We start from the raw sequence: 19,075 nt of genomic DNA, 5'->3' as shown, positions 1-19,075 counted from the left end.
ATTCTTTTGGGCTCATGCCTAGAACTCGAGTTGCTGGATCACACGATGATTCTATTTTTAATTTTTGGAGAAACTTGTTTCCCATGGGCTGTACCAATGTCCCTGCCAACATTTATTTAGTTTTTGATCATACCCATGAATGTGAAGTGATCTCGATGCTTATTAAATAAAGACAATATCAGTTTTGCTGCATAAAAGCTATTCTAAAAGCGCCAGGTCAAAACAGTTACCATCTGCTTAACTAATCACCCCCTGGGTCAGTGTTGTGGACAGAGCTCAGCTCGGCGGTTCTGGCCTTGCCAAGACTTCGGGTGTCTAAGGCTGACTGTGGCTTGGTTTATCCAGGACTCCTCCCGCTGGGACAGCCCATTGGTGTTTTCTGTCGCCTCTCATCCCACAGGCTTTCCCAGTTTGTTTACAGGAAGGCTGGGCAGGGCTTCTGAAGAATGAACTGAAGCGTGTTCAGAAGTGGAAAGTCGTAACTTCCTCCAGATTTTGTGGGTCAAAGTGTACCAGGAGAACGACTCAGATTCAGAGAAAGAGGGGAAAAATTTTTACCATGTCATGGGCGAGTCTGCAAAAGGTTGTGAATATGGTGCTGTGAATAACAACAGTTACTACTACAACTTTTCACCTTCATCATCACCACCACCTTCATCATCATCACCATCATCATCGTCACCACCACCTTCATCATCATCATCACCATCATCACCATCATCATCATCACCACCACTGTCATTGTCATCATCATCACCACCACCACCTTCATCATCATCATCACCATCATCACCATCATCATCACCATCATCATCGTCATCATCATCATCACCACCACCTTCATCATCATCATCGTCGTCACCATCATCGTTACTTTGCAAGCAATCTAGAATAATGTTTCAACAATGTTTCAAAGAAGACAGCCCTAGGAACTCTGTGGTTCTCTCTGATGGGCTCACCTGATTCGTGAGTTTCAGAGGCGCTGGTTCACACCTGCAAAATGAGACTATTCTGAGAATTAGAGAATCAAGGCCGTCAGCACAATGACTTCACATTGGAAAACCTTCCCACCCCCTCCTGGAATTCATGAATATTTCCAAAGAAATAATTCTTTCACACACGAGCCATAGAGGTCCAGGCTTTAAGCCCCCATTCGTTTGCCATCCACAATGGACACCAGACTAGCTCTGTTCACAGAGCCCTGTACTCTTATTAGGATCCATTGTCCATTTGCTTTTTCTGTCACTTTTAACAGAGACCAGTCCTAACCGGGCTTGACCCTCCCTCAAAGCCCCAGGGGCCAAGAAGCCTCCACCAAGCTTCACAGTCTCTACAGCTCCTCAGAAAGTTAAAGCCAACTGGAAGCTAAAGCTTCCAGAGTTCAGAGCTTTTCTGCCTGGCCTGACACAGTGTTTGGCTAGATCCAAACAGACAGCGGAGGAGCATGGGAGGGAGGAATGCAAGCAGACTTCTGAGATGGTAGGTTGACTCCTGGCACCCAGCTTTGGGGCTTGGAGAAGTTTACTACTTTATTATTTTGATTATAGGTAAAATAATGCGACATAACAAAACACCCCAAAGCCCTGGTCAAGGGCTAGAAGCTTCGTGTGTCTTTTCTTCTGTGTCTAGGGGTGACTGGGGGCTCAATGGACCTTGGCTCAGCCATGCCTGTCTCCAGAAAATGGACTAAGTCCACGTCTCCATCAGCTTTAACTGTCAGCTTGACACAACCTAGAGTCACCTGAGAAGGGAGTCTCAGTTGATGGTTTGTCCAAATCAGATTGGCCTGTCAGTATGTCTGTCAGGGGTTGTTTGGATTGTTAATTGATGTAGGGGGCCCCAGTCCACTTTGGGCGTCACCATCTCTAGGCAAGTGTGCTGTATAGGTTGTATAGGAGAGCTTGCTGAGCATAATCCAGAGAGTGGACCAGCAGGCAGCAACTCCCATAGTTTCTGCTGCAAGTTCCTGCTTCAATTCCTGCCCTCAATGATGGCCTGTGGCCTGTGAGTGGAATTAAACCTTCTCCTCCCCCGTGTTGCCTTTGCTTAGAGTGTTTCCATCACAGTAACCGAGAAGACAAGAACAGTTCAGCTCTGTTGCACAAAACCTGGGGTGCCTAAACTCTTTGCCATTGGCGTTCTACTGAAAAGGGTGGCTGGTCTGTTGTAGACCAGCGTGATCATAGGAGAGAACTCAGGGTGGGGTGAGAGGACACAGACTCACAAGCGTGCTTTCAGGGCGGGGTGCAGGAGGCGGTCTCTCACCCGAGATCTAAAGGAAGAGCCCGATGGCTGAGGCTGAGGCCCGGGGAGAGATGATTGACAGAAAAGCACGAACAGAGATGGCATGGCGCTTCTGGCTTGATGTGCTTGGAACCTAGGGGAAGTGGAGGCTGGGAGAAGGGGCCATGTGATAGTGCTGGCTGCAAGCTGGGGTTGCTGGTTCTCAGGATATTGATATTTATAGCTGTGGGGGATAGGCTCTGCTGACTGCTCAGGGCATGCATGCATTTCCTTCTCAATTCCTCTTAGGCCTGGTTTGCATTTGCATTTTTACAGGTTTAAAAACGCATGCAGCCACAAAGGAGGCGGCACCAAGAGAGGTAGAGATGTTCTAGAAAGCAATTCAAGGGTGTCTGCCTCTGGGTGCTGGGAGTGGGTTCTGGTTAGAACATTGGTGTGCGCCTGGACTAGCCTCATGAACAGAGGCCCCTGTGCTCTGTGTTTTGGACATGCCTCAACCCTGGATGATCCACATTCAGTTTTCCCCTGGTGTCGCCTGCTATGACAGCTCCAGGTCCAGACTTTCTTCCTGTTGCTGCATGTGAAACCTGCATCTTCTTACCCTTCTTATAATGTCAGTGGGCTCAGAAAAGCAGCACTCTTAAAATTTTCCATGACACATGACGGTTATGCTTCTATGATTAGTGTGAGGCCAGAACACCATCCATTCCCTTAGCACTCAACACAGACTCGCTAGGAACCACCACGTCCAGACACAGCCTCACAATTCTGCTCAACACAGGCTCAGGTATGGGGGAAGAGCATTCAGCCTCTACTTCCCCCACACACTTAACCCCAGTCCTCTGTCAGCCAGAGTTTTCTCAACTCTGCCTTTGACCTGGGATTTAATGCAATGCAACAAATGTTTCTTGAGAATCCGCAAAGTTTCAGGGAGCAGAGATCAATCCACAGTCTGAAGGCCGGAAGGAGCTCACATGGTTATGAGCCAAGTTATTGACCTCAGCATCCCCCGGAGAGTCAGTGCTGCTATTGACTCAGTCTTTCCCACTTGAAATGGGGCCATACCTGGGTGTGGCTGTGCAGCTAAGCCCTTAGCATCGCAGCCTAGTGGAACGGCTGCACTCGGGGCAAGAAATGAACCAGGCTTTTGTTAAGCTGTGATCAGAGAGTTCCGGTTTGAGAAATGGGTATAGTGTCAGGTCTCCGGAATGTTCTGATAGGGTAGTGCGTTTTGGGACTCTGACCACCCATGGTCTCTAGACACAGTTGAGAAAAAAAACCTCTCTCTGGTAAAGAGTTAAACTCTCAGAGCCTAAGTCCTCAAAGCAAGAACAGAAGAAGGAAACTAAGGCAGGAGGGCCTGACTCTGGCAAGGTGGTATGGTTATATCGGGACTTCTGGGATTCACTAGATTTTAAAAAGATACCAACTGTAGGAAAGTTGTGGCTGAGTTTTCTGACCTACTCCACACCAACTGGAGCTAGCCAGGTCCTGGGTCAGGTCTAGGCATGGGAGTCACTTAGTGTGGCAGGTTTGTTCTCTTGGAAAAGAGCCTAGCCTTGCAGCCAAGCCACAGAGCTGGCCCCACGCAAGGGCTGGCAGTCACATTATTCCCAAAAGGGATACCTTGTGCCTGAGAGAGCTCACCCTTCTATGGAGATTTCTAGAACTTACTAAATAGATGCCATAAATATATAGTGTGTGTGTGTGTGTGTGTGTGTGTGTGTGTGTGTGCACACATGAGTGTGAGTGTTCCAGTCACTCTACAAATAGCACATGTGTGCACTGCTTCACCAGGATCAGTTTGCAAGCTTCTTTTTTTTTTTTTTTTTAGGATGAAGAGAAAAGAAAATTATTATTAACATATCAATGGTGCCTCCATGCTGAGAACAAGATTACTCTGAGCACACCCAGGCACCCAGGGAGGGACAGCCAGTATTTTAGATGTGCCCCATCCTCGGGGCTCTTTCTTCCCCACCCCACCCCCACTCCCCTTTTATTTTACTTTATTTTCTTTTTTCATTCCTCTAAGCTTATTTCTCTGGAAATTTCCACCTTGTGGTTGTGTACTGCTGACTTCACATTTGCTGCCGTGTGAACTCCACATCTGTGAACGGATGACAGGAAAGATTAATGGCCCTGCTCCCTTCTCCTTGACTGTGGGCCCAGCTAATGAATAAATAAATAAATAAACAAACAGAGCTCCAATCCCCTAAATAGAGACCCAGAGCCGGGGAGAAAACAGCATTTTGCTGAATCCATTCTTTGAGGAAAAACCCAACCTCTAATGATCCCTGATTTACATAGTCGGCAGTTTTTCACTAAACATTTTACAAAGACAGGAAAGTTTGGGGTGGGGGGAGTACCCCCATGCTCATGCCAGACAGAGGCAGGGGGCTGAGAAGCCCTCAGCCTGATGGGGCTGCTGCGGAACAGACCTGGTCATGAGTGAGCGAATTTCCCACCCACACGGTCTTAGGCCAGGGAGCCTCGTGCAGTTTGACGGTAAAAGGGGCTTCTCAGTGGCCTGAGCAGTGGCTTCTTGGGAGGAAAGGCCCATCGTCATCCGTCAGCTTTAAAGTTCTACAGCTGTGAGCAGAGGGAGCTAATTCCTTCCTGTCACCCCTCCTGTTCCCAATTTCTGTGAAAGAGAGTTTCACATCAGAGCTTGCCCCGGTGACCCCGGGGTCTTGCTAGGATGCAGAATTCACCGTCAGTAGGCTCTGGAAGGGCTGTATTTGTTAGCAGCAACAAGTTCCCAGGAGAAGTGAATGATCCAGGGACCATGCTTAGGACAGTAGAAGCCGGGGCGGCCAGTGCAGCCAATGCAGCTTCGGTTCAAACCCTTCTCAGGGGCTCTTGTGGGAAGCTCCCTGCTGGTAATGTTTTCCTACCAGCCCCAGCTAATGACATGGTACAGATGTGATTATTCCCAGGTCCCTCAGCCCAGCACAGCACGTTTGCCCATGCTTTCCAGGTCAGACTTGGGGAGTCTGTGCCTTTACTGACTGCTTCGACAGCTGCCTTTCACTAGTCACCGCTTCTTTAACCATTCTCACTTTTTGGGTAGAAAGATGCTTCAGTGGCATGGCCTGGTTGAGGAACAGAAAGTCCAGGGTCAGCAAAAATGTCTGCAGGCCCCAGGTAGACTCCCAAAGTCTGGGGTTCAAGAAGCGTCTTCTGGAGGAACCCCATGACTTGGGCTGCTCTGTAGAGCCAGGACTTTGGAGGCCAGATGACAAAAACAGCACTTGTCAGTCTGAGCCTTCCTGTGTCTGGTACCCAACAGCTCACTTCCCTGTCATTGATGATGAAGCAGAGGTTGGACTAATCCAGCCTAAACCAGAGCAGGGAGTTCCCCAGTGCTGGGCATCCCCCTGTAACTGTGGACCTACCGACTTAGGCAGATTTGGCTCAAGGAAGTCAAGTTATGTTCAGGTAGGCAGACTTGGGTTTAGCCGTTTGGGGATGAAGGAACACATATATCAGGGACCCAGCCGTGGCTGTCTGCCCTTCTGCAACTACTCAGGCAGCATGCCAGACTCATTCTTGTGTTTGATTTCTAGGCACAAGTCAGCCTTTGGAAGCCCAGAGCCAGGCTGGCTGATTGAGTTCTGTTGACTTTCCTCCCTGGGTCCTCCCCAAATGCTCCTCAGTGACCTATTTTCTAGGGCCCCTGTCTAGTCCCCACTCACTAGCCAGAGCCTCTGGTTAATCACCTATAGAACAGGGATTAATTATAACACCTTTTTAATGGGGTGGGGATGACAAGCTAACAGCACCGAGGCTAGGATCACTACCATCATAAACACCTGGCCTGTGGCCTTTGGGTGTCCTTTGGGTGTCCTTTGGGTGCCCTTTGGGTACCCTCTCCTTCTCTGGGCCTTTGTTAGGTCTCATCTGATCATCTCTACCAGGCATGTTTTTGAGAAATAAATCCCAAGAGATGAAAAAAGCCTACAATTAAAGAATTGAGAAAGTTGTATAATAGTCTTTATTTTGAGCAATGAGTCAGTTTAAATTTGCTTTCCTTCTCTTTAAATAAGTTTATTTGAGCAGGGCATATTTTGACACAGAACTTATTAATAACTGGGAAATCAGGATATAGAAGTAGCTTGGAGTTTGTTTCAAAGCCTGAATTCAGGGGTATGGCTTGTGGTCCCTGGGTGCATGCCTGGCAAGCTAGGGAGGCTTTTTCTTTGGCACAGATATCTCTCTCCTCTGTCACCTCCTGGGTGCCCCAACACTGAGCTCCCTGGGGCTTTTGCTTCTACTCTTTGTGAACCGTATGCTGTTCCTTTGTAAAGAAAGTGAGACTTGACCTTGGAGTCACCCAGACAAGCCCCCAGAGGCCTCTTCTTTGTATGCCTCCAGGGTTTGGTGCAGTGATGGAGTCTTAGTCAGACCGCTGACACCATGCTGATGCCGAGGCTGCTTCTGGCATGCCATGACCCATAGACAGTTCATTTCTATGTAAGGAGCTTACAGAATCCACTGTGAGACTCTGCCAGAGGAAATTTCTGCTGCTTTTTTCCTGATTTACACCTTGGGGAGAGGCCCTCTGTACCACTTGATGAGTGTATCAGTATCCTGTGGCTGCTGTAACAAAATGCCCCAGACATGATATCTTAAGATGGTTCTAGAGGATGAAAGTCCAAAACTAGCATCACTGAGGTCTACCCAGAGACCCGATGGGGCGACCTGTGGGTTGCTCTTTAGTTCCCTGCCGTTTTATTTGCTTTGAAGCTATGTCTCTCTGACCCCTGCCTTCATGGTCATAACGCCTTCTTCCTTCTATTCGTATCAAAATTTCTTCTTGCAAAGTTACTTGTGAGAGAGAACTTTAGGGTCTATCTGAATAACTCAGGATGATCTTCATGTAGAAAAATCCTTTATTTAATCATGGCTGCAACATCACTTTCATAGAGGATGAGGTCCCATGTCCTTTTCTAGAGGGAAACTTTGTCTGTCCCAGTTCAAAAACAGCTACAGGGCTGTTGTAAAATGAGCGGCGGGCTGTGTTCCCACCGCCCAGTTCCCAGACAGTAAAGGGAGTGGAGGACTGCATTCCCAGTGCCTGGCTGCCCTGCTAGTTTTATCCCCGAAATAATTACATGGAAACTATATTCATTTAAACACTGCCTGGCCCATTATATCTAGCCTCTTCTTGGCTAACTCTCACATATTATTTTAACCCATTTTTAATAATCTGTATGTCACCATGAACTGTGGCTTACTGGGATGAGTCTAACCTACGTCCGTCTCGGAGAGGCGAGCCATGGCGTCTGCTGTCTGCCTGACTCTGCTTGCTTTCTCCCAGCATTCTGTTTGGTCTACTCCACCTATCTAAGCTGTTGTCCTATGAAAAGACCAAGGCAATGAAAGCAACACATAGAAAGAAGACCCTCCTATATCACAGGGCAATCTAAAAATTGGCTACAGAAGGAACACTCCTGCTTTCCTTGCCCCACTGGGTAAAAAAGTTAATGTTCACCCCTGATTTGTGACTTTTTGCAGGGAGAAATCACCCTAGGTAAAGAGGGTACCCACACCCCAAAGAAAGGATTCTATGCTCAACTTGGTAAACCAATGGCTTTCCATGATTTTATTTTTACATTATCACAGGTGACTCATAAGCAGCTGCATCACTGAGTCCCAGCCAACTGTTTACCTCTTTGATCTAAGCGGTGGAGGAGAGGCTTGGGAGACCCATGACATTAATAGGTTTTCAGAGGGCCTCATGCGAGCCATCAACACTATTCTACTTCATGGTGATGGCCATGTCCCAACCCTCAGGAGCCAGTATCGCTTGTCTATAGCAGTGAACTGTGTAGCAGCCCCTTCCACAATCCCACACCAGCAGCTTCCCTTCCCTGCCTCACTTTCCACTCTCACCTGCTGGTCCCTGGGATCCTCTCCCGAGTGAACTGCATGGATTCCGGTTCTTCTCTCACAACTCACTTCTGGAGTGGAGGTGGGTTCAGTGTGGGACAGCCACCCAGCACCAATCATCTTCAGCACTTTCCTGTCCTTCAGATTTGGAGCTCTTGGTGTGTGCTAGACACATCTGTGGAGCTGGGGATGAAGAAGACACATCTGTGTCAATGTATTAGTTAGGGTTCTCTAGAGTCACAGAACTTATGGGATGAATTTCTCTTTCTCTACACACACACACACACACACACACACACACACAGAGAGAGAGAGAGAGAGAGAGAGAGAGAGAGAGAGAGAGAGAGAATGTAATGGAATAATTTACAGGTTGCTGTCCAACTAATCCGTCACTGGCTAGCTGTGAATGGAAAGTCCTAGAATCTAGTACTTGCCCAGGCCCATGAGACTGGGTATCTCACTGGTCTTCTGTATATACTGGGATCCTGAAGGAGTAGGCTCTACTACCAGTGAAGGAATGGACGTGCCAACAAGACAAGGGCAAGCAAGTGAAGAATAGAGCCTTCCATTTTCCTTACTTAGGCTTCCAGGAGAAGGTGTGGCCAGATTGAATGTGTGTCTTCCCATCTCAAGGTCTGGATCAAAGGCATGTTGTCTTCCTGCCTCAAGATCTGGGTCAGAGCTGTGGTCTCCATTTCTGAATTATAGTTCATTCCAGATATAATCAGGTTTACAACGAAGAATAGCCTTTGTGGTCCTCAGTCAGACCTCCAAAAAATAAACCCTTCCCTAGAACTAGTGAGTACTGCAGCCTCTCAAAGCAGATACGTCTATATAAATATAGAAATGCAGCCAGCATAGTCTTATTTGGTGTTGCTCATTTGTGCATGTGTTCAAGCCTGGGACTGGATAACCAGTTTGGGATTGGATAGTCAATTAGGGAGCTCATTCCTGAGGAAGGCTGACCCTTCCTCTCTCAGCAGTCATTAATTGCCTGTTGCTTCCCGTCTAGCAGTGGGTCCATGTGGCCATGGTGCTGTCATTGTGCAGGTCTTGTTAGGGTAGCCATATTGGTGAGATTTCACAGGTGTAGCTTCCTTGTCCCATGTAGAAGACACAATCTTGCAGCGATGTCCTGGTCCTCTGGCTCTGAAAATCTCCTTACCCCCTCTTATATTGGCTTTGATTCTTGTATGTTGATACAAAAGTTAAAGAATATTGAATATTGTATATGAGTATGCTTCCACCTCTGTTTAAAACATTTGTTATGTATTGATATATATATTGTATTGATATATATATACATATATTTACCATATTGTAGTGTACATTTCTACCTCTGATATTATTTATGCAATGACATACATTGTTTACATTTGGAGGTCATTGTCCTCATTTATTGCACAGTTGTTTATTCTCTTAGTCTTCAAGTTAGATAGGTATCGAGAATTATAAATCAATAGTCATATATCTTTGTCATATTTATATTTAGGTTAATCAGGTTCTTTAGATACATAGAGATTATATTTAGTATAGATAGTATAATCTTCAACCTCTTCGAAGAGCTGTAGAAAATGGCCTTTAATCTAACCTAGAGTTCTGTGCTAGTGAGACACAATCACTCCTGGCAACACCACTCTACTCCTGGAGAACGTTGAACACCAAAGACACTCCCCTTGGAGCTTGTCTTCTTTTTGGCAGAACTGGCCTTTGGGCAAAGAAAAGCCCATACCTCAACCACTGACAGAGTTACAGAGTATACGTAAATGGATAAAAACAGGATTGTCTTATCCTGCCAAGACAGAGTAAGATAGTTCTAAAAAGTTTCTTGTCTTTGAAAATGGCATGTCAGTTATGTTAGGCCTTAGCCAAAGTTGGTTACCTCAACATTGCAAATGAGACTTTGGGTGATTGCCCAGGTAGTCAGTTGTCTCTGTCATTTGTTGCACATTTTGGAAGTTTCTCGTTTGTACTTCCTGGTTGCTCAAGTAATATTACTTCCCTTCTCAGAGCTTTGATGGAGTTGAAGATTAGATAATTGTAGGTACCCTCCTCATGATTTAGCTAAACTCAATTCCAATACACTATTTAGACTCCTTGAAATAGAATGCTTAGTAGAACTTTTGTTATATGTCTCCTGCTTAATATTGTTTATTGTTTGTAATTTTATATTTGGTATCTGTTCCTACTGTATATAGTTGTATTGGGTTTGGTTCGATCTTGTTTAGACAAAAGGGGGAGATAATGGGGAAGCTCAGCCAATCACATTCTGTTTAGGGTGTGTCCCCCTGGGGCCAAAGAAAACAGATAAAAATCCAGGTGTGCTGCTTGCCTCTGCCTTTTTTGTTCCCTGAGCTCCTGGATTGCTGGAACCCTGCTTTTGTAAGTTTCCTTTCTTCCGTTTATCTGCTCGACCACACCTTTCACTTATTTTTCTCAGTATTGACCAGTCATTCTGACCACTGTGTATACTCAGCTGCTGAGGAGCGGGGATCGTCTCTAGCATCTGTGGCCTTTTCTCATCAAGAACTGACTGTCAGCGAGAGAGATCAGAAAGCTAAGAGAAAAGGGTGTTTGGGAACACAAAGCTGGCCATGGCTTACTGCAACACTGGGTTGGGGAAGTCCTGTCAGATGAAGCCACCTAGCAGCTCCCAGCCCATAATGCACGGTAGCTCATCGGCTCACCTTCTGTTCTGGTTTTCTGTCTGTTGCTATGATAAAATTCTGACCAAAAGCCACTGGAGGAAGAAAGGCTTTCATGTCCCAGTCCTGAGACACTCACCACTGAGAGAAATGGGGGCAGGAACTCAAGCAGCAGCAGAGGGAGGAACCAGTGGAGAAACACTGCTTTCTGGTTTGCTTTCTCTCTGGCTTGCTCAGCTACTTTCTCAGGGAGTAGCACCACCCACACCAATCATCCTTCTAGACACTGTCCCGCAGGCTTGCCCACAGGCCAGTCTGATGGAGGCCATTCCTCAGCTGAGGTACCCTCTTCTTGGGTATGTATAGGTGTGTGCCAAGTTGGCGACAGCATCCAGCACCCTTCCTCTGTCCCGGAACTAGCTCTTGTAAACTAGGCTGGCCTCGAACTCACAAAGATCTGCCTGCCTCTGCCTCCCGAGTACTGGAATTAAAGGTGTGTGCCACCACCACCCAGCCTAGTGTCACACTTTTAATCTTCTTCTCCAGCATCTTTGTCCGAGGTCAGGTGACTGATGTCTGAGATGGAGATGCTGAAGCGTAGTGATGCTAAGGCAGAGGGGAGCAAATGCTGGCAGCTCAGCACCATCTTTTTTATTAAGGCTACAAGACACAGAACAGTGGCTGGCCGTTGTACCTGAAAGAAGGAAGGTGGGCAACACTGGGCATTGGTGCTGCCTGTGTGGGTGTGGATCAAAACCGACATATCCAAGGGGCCATACGTGAGCCGGGTTCTTTCTATTCCTGTCCTGTTGCTATTCCAGCACACTGCACAGCTCACCTTGTATCCGACCCTAACAGAGGAAGGTTGAAGTGTTGCCTCAGGAACCCTACACTGGGGGCAAGGTTGGATCTAGACGACTTGCTTGTTCGCCTAAAACTCCTCCATAAGACTGCCTCCCCTCGCCCATTATTATTATTTTTTTAAGATTGGATCTTGTGTTGCTTTTGTACTCATCAGATAACTGAGGCTGACCATGAGTCTTTGATCCTGTCTCTACCCCCTGAGTGCTGAGATTAGAGGTTTGCTGTGCTTAGCCATTTGCCTCAGCTTCTTTTCCTGCTTCTGCCTCCTCTGTGAGGGGCCGGGAGAGGACTCATGCGTTCCTCCCAGGTGCCATGATGGATGCTGATTTGTACCTACGGAGTTTGTCATCCATGAGACTGGGAAGTAGTGCAGGTCTAACTTGGGGCCTGTGGAGGACATGGATGCTGGACACGGGGCCCAGCTTGACTGGTTCTACGGACTCTCTGTCTGCTTGTTCTTTGCTCCATCTTAAAAACACATCATATGACAGGCCCAACGGATTGTGTTTGGTAAGACCCAGGGATTAATTTTGCTGCTTTCTCTCCCTTAATGGATATGTACACACCCACACCCTCACACCTACACACCCATACTCATTTCTAGGTACAATGCACGTGCCCTTTGGGGACAAATCTACCCCTGAGTTCTAGGTCTCTATGAAGAATCTGGGTTTTTTTTTTGGGGGGGGGGTGACAGGGAGTAGGAATCTGAGCTGTCACTTTGAATTGCAAAACCTCTATCCATAATGCATAAAGGGGCCTCCACGAGTGGCCACAGCCTCCTGTCGTCCCGAGGCTCAGGGAAATTAGACAGCTTCGGAGCCCCTTATGAAAATGCAATGTATTACCTCTGCTTTTTGACTAGTGAATTATGCATTTGAGAGTGACAAATTCCTAGATGCGGCCTTTATTAGATGCCCAGAGTCAGGTGGGTGGACAGTGTGGCTTGCCAAGCTCTGACAGAATGTTTGATAACTTTTTCTGACCGTGCTTCCCGGAGGTGGTGTTAATATTATGTATTTTCCCCCATCTTTCATTTTATCAAAACATTGATGCTGGATATTATGGCTCTATTTATGCATTTGGAACCTCTTCCTGGGTCAAAGGGCAACATCGTTGGGAATGACAAAGGCCAACCATAGATATCTTTTTAAAAGCCTACCTGTCTCATGTGTCGGCAACTCTGCCAGTCTGGTTTTGAAAGACCCGTCTGTTTGGAGGAGCCTGCCCCTTCCTGAACTACAGGCCTCCAGGCGCAAGACAGTGTAGATCAGCTCCTGCCATTCTGTCTGCAAGGAGGGGCCCCTGGCAGCACCCAGGATACAAAACTCATTTTCCCTGGCCTGGGAAACTCTTTCCTGTTAGACCAAGCACCTCACGTCTTATGTAGGCAAAGAGAGCAGACTTTGGTCAGATTTTGGTAAGGCTGGGTGAGCTTGCTTTCACCATGTCTAAGGGTTGGCAACCCCAGTTCCTGCAGGGGGTGCCATGCCCCAGAATGTGGACTTTACTTCCCAAGACATTGCTCGCCTAGGAGAGGTCTTCCTAATGAGACATCTGACCACCCACCCCCTGCTTTGAAACCTTCCTTTGCATACAGGAGGAATTTACACTTCTGAACCTGACCTGGAAGGCACTCAAGGATCTTGACCTATCGAGCTCCTCAGCTTCCCCACCAGATGGCCCTGTCCACACTCCCACTGATCTGCGCAGGCTGCGAAGGTGCGATGTGTGGATCTCGAACACGGTGGGCTTCTCTGACTTTGCATGTGCCATTTCTTCTGCCTGCAAGCCTTCTGCTTGTCTCTCTCACAAGCTCCCACCAATGGCTCAGTTTCATCGTGCACCTTAGGTCTTCCTTAATTTCCCAGGCAGAATTACGCCTGCGTGTGGTAGGTCACTTCCTGTGATAATCCTGACCAAACAACAGAGAAAAACATGTTGAAAGGAAAGGTCGGTTTGGGCTGATGGTTTTAGTGCATGATTGCTTGGCCCACGGCTCTGGGTCTGAGTGGAGGCCAAACATTATGACACAGAGCATGTGGAACAAATCTGCTCACCTATGGGGGCTGGGAAGCAGAGAGTGAGAGACAGGAAAGGGCCAGGGCCAAGATATACCCTTTGAAGTGACTTAACTTCCTTCAATTAGGCGCCATCTTCTAAGAGTTGAATGGGAATTCATTAACCCATTGATAGAGTCATCACCTGCTAGGGACCAAGCCTTCGATGCTTGTGCCTTTGTGTGTATGGAACATTTCCTGCTCAAACTGATGGCCCTGCTTACCATGCTTGTGGATTTTCAAGGCTAAAATGGTATTTTATTTATTATTTACCTATCTTTGTGTGTATGTGTGTGTGTGTGTGTGTGTATGTGTGTGTGCATGCTTGCATGTGCACATGCCCACTTTTGCATGCCAGCATGCATGTGCCACCGTGAGCACGCGAAGGTCAGAGATCAACTCCTCTTAGGTGTTGGTTCTCTCTTGCTGCTTTGTGGGACCCAGGGATTAAACCCAGACGGTCAGGCACACAAGCACCACTTCCCACCGACCCATCTTGCTGGTTCTCATATTGCATTTTGGTGCTGGCTTACGTTCCTCAGTGCCTCATTTTTAACATACTTGATCATTGTTGGCATCAAGTGAGTGAGTATTAGTTGTATGTGGCACTTGCCTTATCTTCTGTTGAATTATCAAACACAGAATGTCTGCTCTAGCCAGCCACTGATGGAGCCTGGCACTTGTTGGTAGTGTCACTTTTTACATGATACTTAACCTCATGGGTCTCAGTTTTTCATTTGCCAATGGGCATAAAGGTAACACGTTGTGGAAACTAAGGGACAACTAAACGGGACAACTAACGTGTGTCCTGTGTGTCAGGGACTGCTCCTGTGACCAAAGGGCAACGTAGCAAGTGATAGCTACCATGGTGATGGTGATGATAGTCATACATGACAGTCTTGGTTATAGTGCGTTATCATATGCTAATATTATGTAAATATACTTATAATAATACAAATATTTCTAGGATTATTCATATTACTTGCTCTCCTTGAACTGCCTGGGCCTTCAACTTTCCCTGGCTGCTCTGCCCTACACTTGGCAGATGGGATGTGGATCATTTTAATTAGGTTTTATTGGGCTGTTATACGGGTCATAATTGTGGCCATTATTCATTTTCATGGGGCTGCTGACACAGCCTCGGTTTAGACATGCTGATGTCTTGATGAGACGAGCCCCCATGTCAGAGAGGTTTCTGTTTGAGAGGCTGGTGCTATGGCAGTAGGGTCCTTCTGAGCCCCCAGCACGTTCTAGAGAGATGATGTCAGGGTATCCATAGAGAAAGTGGTAATGTAGGTGAGGCTATCCCAGTGAGGGTGGAAACATCTATCCCAGTTGGCCATGTGTTCTAGGCTGGTATGGAGCCCTCAGTGTCCCAGGTGGTGTCCTTCACAGAGCAGGCACAGGAAAAATATTGTCTGGATGAAGCCATCCTTCCATGTGCTCAATAGACCCTCGAGGTAAATGTAGTTAAGCATTCAGGTTGGATACTGGCTCACGGATCCAGCTAATAACTCAGAAGGTAGGGCCTTTAGGAGTGATTAATGTCTTCTCTTAGAGACTGACTTCTCCAGGAAATATACTAGTTACTAAGACAGTGGGTGGTGAGAGCTGGGGAGATGCTTCACTTGACACCGTGCCTGTTATGCAAGCATAAGACTGAGTTCTGTTCCCCAGCACCCATATTAAAGCTGAGCATAGTTGTATGCATCTGTAACCATAGTGCCTTGTGGATGAGACTGGCAGATCCTTGGAGTTTTCTGGACAGCCAGTCTAGACAACCAGTAAGGTCCAGATTCAATGAGAGACCCTGTCCCAAAAGATAAGGTAGGATAGGGAGATGGTTCAGTGCGTAAAGGTGCCTAACGTGTGAGAATTTGAATTTGGACCCCAGGACCTGTGTGAGGCTGGGCACAGTTGTATTGATAATTCCAGCTTGCCTATGAGATGGCAAGAGGAGAAGCAGAGAGAGGAGACTCCATGGACACTTGGGCCATCTAGCCTGGCATCCACTATTGTAAACTACAGACTGCTTCAAATAAAGTAGATGGCAAAGACTAACAGCTGAGTTTGACCTCTGATCTCCACACATGTCCTATGGCATGAGCATACTCACATGTCCAAACATTCACACACACACACACACACACACACCCCTTTGGCAGGGAGTGACTCTCCCTGGACAAGCAGACATTCACCACCTTCCACTGAGAAGCATCTGGAAGGAGCCTGGTGTGATCTGTCTCACACTCCCCTTTGTGCACATGGTGAGTCACTGTCGGGCTGAGCTGGTCCACACTGACCTCAGAATAAGTGTGCCTGGAGAAAATCCGAACCCAGCTTTACTGCCCAAAGTCTCATCCATAATCCTTTCAATCTGAAGCTGACCCCCTCTTCCTGCTGGAGCCCCATCGCACTGAGCCTAGAAGGAAAGACCCTAATTTCTAGGATCCAGGGAAGGATCCCACAGACTCAATAAGCCATGCCAATGGATGCAAACAGCAAGAGGATTCTTTATTGTCGAAGGCGCCAATGGGAGACTCAGTACTCCAAGTGAGACTGAGCCCCCCTTCTATTTTTCCAGCCAGTATTTATAGGGTCTCAGGGTTACATAACGGGGAAGCATAGCAACTGCAACATCATTGGTCAACTCAAATTAAGTTAACATATGGGGTGGATCAACATCAGGACAAAAACAAGTCCACAAAAACAAGTCTACAAAAACAAGTCTAAATTAAGCTAGTTTCAGCCAGTTTCTGCCCCCTTGGTTTTTGATACACAAAGGACTGGGTGTTTTTCTCAAGACTGCTTCTGCTGCCCACAGATATCCTGTTTTTATCCTTTTGGCAGGTGCAGCCGGTCTTAAGACTGCTTCGGCCGCCCACAGATATCCTGTTTTGCACTGGCCTGTTTGATCAAAACATCTTAAGATGAAGACTAGGGCTGGGGTCTTTCAATCTTAAGATGGAGACTAAGGTTGGGGTCTTTCAAGACCACCTTCAGACCAGGATCATGAGACTGAGGCCTTGTTCCTGGGAGTCTTCAAGCATTGGCAGGTGTATCCATGTAGCCCTGCTGACAGATGGAGCCAGGGGCAACTCCTCTGTCATAGCTTTCACACGTCGAAGCTTCTGTATGAAGGTGGCCACAGGTTGAAATAAGAATGTAATCGCTGCAGACAGATGGAAAGACCTCTAAGTTGGGGGCTTTGAACTGGAGGTGAAAAGCCTCCAGACTGACTTTTGATTCCCTTGGGAGGATGTTGGCATTGAAGACATAGTTTTGGTTGTCATAACTAGAGGGGAGGGTGCTGACATCTAGTGAGCAGAGGCCAGGAATTCTGCTAGGCACCTTAGTCAGGACTGGATAGTCCCTCACAAAGAAAGACATGGCTCAGGATGCAATTTCGCTGAGGTTTAGAAATCCCCGTTGTAGGCGACATGTGTCTTTGTCATCCTTCCCTTTCTTCTTCTCTTCTTCCATCCTCCCTTCCTTCTGTTTTCTTCTCTCCTCCTCCTCTTTCTCCCTCTCTTCCTTCCTTCTAAACAAGATAGATATATGGCCAGCCCTCGAGGAATTTATATTGAGTAGTGGAATCTCAGACAACATAGGCATAAACCAGTGAGATAATGATGATAAATGCTTTGCGGGTGGCTGCGGGGGAGAGTAACAGAGGGACCACCTCTAGGTGGATGATGGGGAAGGGCTCTCTAAGCAGCTGGCAAAAGCGGAAGCTTGAGGCAGGGAAGGATCCAGCCAGTCAGTGGAAGGGAATTGGTCCCTGACTTCAGGAATTGCAGGTGTGGAGGCACCAGGGTGGGGGAACAGACCAATGTGTTCTAGGAAGCAAAGGGAGCTCCTGTCTGATGCAGTAAAGATGAGGCAGAATGTGCTGGAAGATTTCTGTCATCTCCAGCTGCTTGGGGGAAGTCTTGGCAATGCTCGTGTGCCCAAGTCTTAGGGTCATAAGACTCTAAACTTAAAGCCAAGAAGTCACTTTCAAAGCGATGGGATTTGGGAGGTTGTCATTTCAGAGTACAGATCCATGGAAGGCATCTGTTAGAATGTACTCCTGGGAGAAATGGTGTGTGACCCCATCATATCACATGCCCCTGCTAATGGAGCCACAGAGAAGCGAACTGGTTTCCCTTCCCTCCTCCTTCCCATTATTTCCACACCACCACCCTGTGCAAGTCCTTGATAGCACTGAACCCACACTAGGACTGTTCTTGTATGGTCACCTGCCCATTGCTGTGTTTGCTTGACCACAGTGTGTGTGTGGGTCTTCTGCATAGAAGGTAGTTAGTAAAGTCATGCTCAGTGAGTGATGGAGTGAAGGAATGAAAACAGTAAATAATGACCCATAATGCCTTGGTGAGCAATACATTAGCCCTTGCTTGAAAGAGTTTGTGTGACTTAACTTGACAACACCATGGGATGAATTGTGCCTTTCCTCCACAAAATCTTTGTTGACATCCTGACCTTAGAGTCTCTAAGGGCAATCTTATTTTTGGAGACAGGATCTTTATAGATTCAAAGGGGGCCTTTAGGGTGGGCCTAATCCAGATGGCTTGTGTTTTCATAGAAAATGTTCAATTTATTCCTGCATACATGTCAGCAAACACGCACACATGCACACAAGAACATTATGTGACCGGATAGTGAGGATAGGGAGTGGGGTGATGTCTCTATGACGAGGCACATCACCCATTGCTGGAAACACCTGACGCCCAGGATCAATGCTCCCACCATCCTTGGAAGAACTGTGTTGGCTAGTTTTGTGTCAACTTGACACAAGTTAGAGTCACTGGAAAGGAAGGAGCCTCAGTTGAGAAAATGCCTTCATAAGATCTAGTTAGTTGTAAGGCAATTTCTTAATTAGTGATTGATGTGGGAGGGTCCAGCCCATTGTGGGTGGTGCCATGCCTGGGCTGGTGGTCATGGGTTCCATAGCAGAGCAGGCTGAGGAAGCCATGAGGAGCAGACCAGTAACTAACAGCCCTCATTGACTTCTGCATCAGCTCCTGCCTCCAGGTTTCTGCTTTGTTTGGGTTTCTGTCCTGATTTCTTTCAATGATGGACCAAGATGTGGAAGTGTAAGCCAAATAAACCTTTTTCTGCCCAAGTTGCTTTTTGGTCATGGTGTTTTATCATAGCAATAGAAACCCTACCTAAGACAGGAATCACCCATGCAGATTCCTTGATTGTGAACTCCTGGCTTGTAGGAAAGTTAGTTTCTATTATTTGAACCATGCTGTCTGTTGGCATTAGGAAACAAATCTAGGTAGGTGGGGACAATGAGCCTGTTTTAGGGGCTTGTGCAGGGAGTTGCTGAGAAGGAGCTGCATTTGATAGGCAGTGGATAAGCTG

The sequence above is a fragment of the Myodes glareolus genome, chromosome 10, assembly GCF_982192425.1.
Source record: "Myodes glareolus chromosome 10, mMyoGla1.1, whole genome shotgun sequence".
NCBI lineage: Eukaryota > Metazoa > Chordata > Mammalia > Rodentia > Cricetidae > Myodes > Myodes glareolus.
This window is presented reverse-complemented; position numbering follows the sequence as displayed.